General features: G+C 38.1%; 1 protein-coding gene across 1 annotated transcript in view; it reads left to right on the forward strand.

The window, feature by feature from the left end:
* ATP1B4 (ATPase Na+/K+ transporting family member beta 4) overlaps window positions 1-2,527 on the forward strand; it is a 69,994-nt gene that overhangs the window by 29,462 nt on the left and 38,005 nt on the right. The gene's annotated exons all lie outside the window — the stretch shown is intronic.

Raw genomic sequence — 2,527 nt, forward strand, 5'->3', positions numbered from 1 at the left:
AGCAAAAAATCAGCAGCAATGACAAGTCAGTGATTGAAGTTAGGGCACTCTGTTACGTGGGTAGAACTGCAGAATGATGAAGTGTGGGAGGATCTGGAGCATTTATAAACAGAACTTAAAATGTGTCTCTGGCTAATCCTGATAGAAACACCGGTTCCAATACAGCATTTTTTTTATGTGAGTGTGTGGGGTTTTTGGGGGCTGGATTTTGGGGTTTTGTATTTAATGCACGATGATATTATATAGGAATTCCTCAACTAACATTCAAGATGCTTGTAAAACAGGAAAGTTGCTGAAATGTAAAATGCAATTTATAAATGTTTACAAAAGTCACACAATTTTATTTAACTTTGGTAAAGTAATAAAAGGGTACATATGAGTCACAATCTTGACATTCTCATAAGAAATGATGAATACAGTGCAGAATGTTGCATTTACATTAAACAGTTTTACTCAAGCAGAAGGAAATGGGTAATTCAACGGAAGATCCCATTGGTAATCATTTTAAATGTGAAAATGAACTTGTCCTTTTACAGTGAATTTAAAGCAGCAATGTAATTTTTGCTTAAATATTCCTTGGGAAAAAACGTGAGAATTTGGATAATTTCCAAAGTTTAGTCTTTGCCAACTCAAAACTATCGATACAATCATTTCCTAATTGTTTCTCTGCCACTCATTTATGTTCCCTCCATGGGTTTCTTAGTCCTGTCCTGTAGTGTCCCCTAGTCCTTCTAGCCCTATTTAGCTGTCAGGCACAAATGGTAGAGTATGTTGGTCAGAAATGGGACACGACTTTTATTTCAGAGATGCAGCAATTAATGTTTTCTGAGACTGTATTAACGTGCCTTTCTGATTCTAGTTTTGTGAGAGTTTTATCAGAAGTACTGTACAATTTTGAAATTGCCCATGATCTCTTTATCACGATTTAATTCAGGAAAATGTAATACAAAATGGATGATGCCCTAGGATACAGATTTATTTCCAGTATGCAAATTTATAGGAGTTGCACTTTGACAATCTGTAGTAAAACAACACGTCACCGGGAGATGTTCTGCGTACACTACTGCTTTAAATCCCTTGAGTTGTATTTCTCCAGCTGTTTGCTACTGAAGAAAAGTTACACTTGCTTCTGGATAAACTTTATCATCCTTTAGCTTATTAATACACTGATTGTTACTTGACAGTGGAAATGAGAAGGGTAACACATAGCCCAGCCTGAAGGCTTTGCAAACAAAACCAGCATTACAAAGTGCGGGTGTACTTTGAGAAGTGAGATCAGAGACTTCAGTGTTCATTTTCCATGTTGACAGTATTTACTTTTTTCTTTCTACACTGAAAGTAGATGCCACAGTTTAAAATCCAACCCCCCAGCACATATTCCTCTTTTAGATTCCGAAAGCCAGGTTTAGATTTTAGGTGCCTTGTTGTCCCCATCAGTTGAAAGTAAAGAGAACTGTGGGTTAGGATCAACGATCTGATGCCAAGGAAATTAAAGTAATAGGAAATAAGGAATAAAACATTGATACCTTATTTTTATCCCTGAAGTAAGTGGTTGAGAATGCTCAGGTTGAGCAGCTCAGATCTGAATGCTGTCATCTGAAATCACTTCCTGGAGTAGAACCACACTTTAGAGGACAGTGTGTCACATAACAAAGCTGACCTTCTTTTGTTATGCAGGATGCATGCAACATCTGTTGGAATCTAGATCAATCAGCAAAGTCAGCAGCTGAAGATTAAATGAAAGTCACAACAATAATTGCAAATTCCTATCAGTTTCATCCTATATTACAGGGTGTTGAAATTTATCCACGTGAGACTCACATCCTGGACAAGTGGTGGATAGTCCTTATGTGCAGCCTGTTAAGACAGCTACTAAACCAGTGCTTATTCAGGGTGCTGATTCAGTCCATCAGAAAAGTTAAAAGTACAAGCTTGAAGAAAAAAACCCAAACCAAAAATACCCAACCAAACAGAAAGCGGGTGGGGAACAATAATGTTTGCACTGCACTGTTTCAGTGTCTTGTGGACAGTTCCTAATGCTCTTCATAGGAATAAAAGGAAGATTGAGGCAGTACAACCACCCAAACTGTTTGACTTCAGCATTAACTTACACAGAATTCAGAGACAACTCCATTTCACCTTCCATCTTAAGAAGCATCCTGAAATAAAACCAGCTTGCCTATTGAACATTTTTCCCTAAAAAAAAAAAAAAGGCAATATTCCAACAGTTTTTCTAGACATACATGAAAATACCCTGTGATGTATCTCTTTGCATTAGCATTAAAGGTTGAGATGGTTGTGGTTCGTCCCAGGATTTTTAGGCCCTAAACCAACAAGTGTTGTGAGCTGTGTTCTGTGGCCCCAGAAAACCTCAGCAACTGGAGCCCCAAGGCCAAACAAAACAAGCATTAAGTTGAGCTGTCTGCAAGCACCCTTACCTTAAACAGACTGACACTCTTCGGCAACTGTCAATCTTGGCTACCTTTACTTCAGCTTGGCACAAGATGGAGTAAGGCAGACCAGAATC

The sequence above is a fragment of the Neopsephotus bourkii genome, unplaced genomic scaffold, assembly GCF_033783945.1.
Source record: "Neopsephotus bourkii isolate Nb327-2 ecotype Australia unplaced genomic scaffold, CSIRO-AGI_Nbou_v1 NB_936, whole genome shotgun sequence".
Classification (NCBI taxonomy): domain Eukaryota; kingdom Metazoa; phylum Chordata; class Aves; order Psittaciformes; family Psittacidae; genus Neopsephotus; species Neopsephotus bourkii.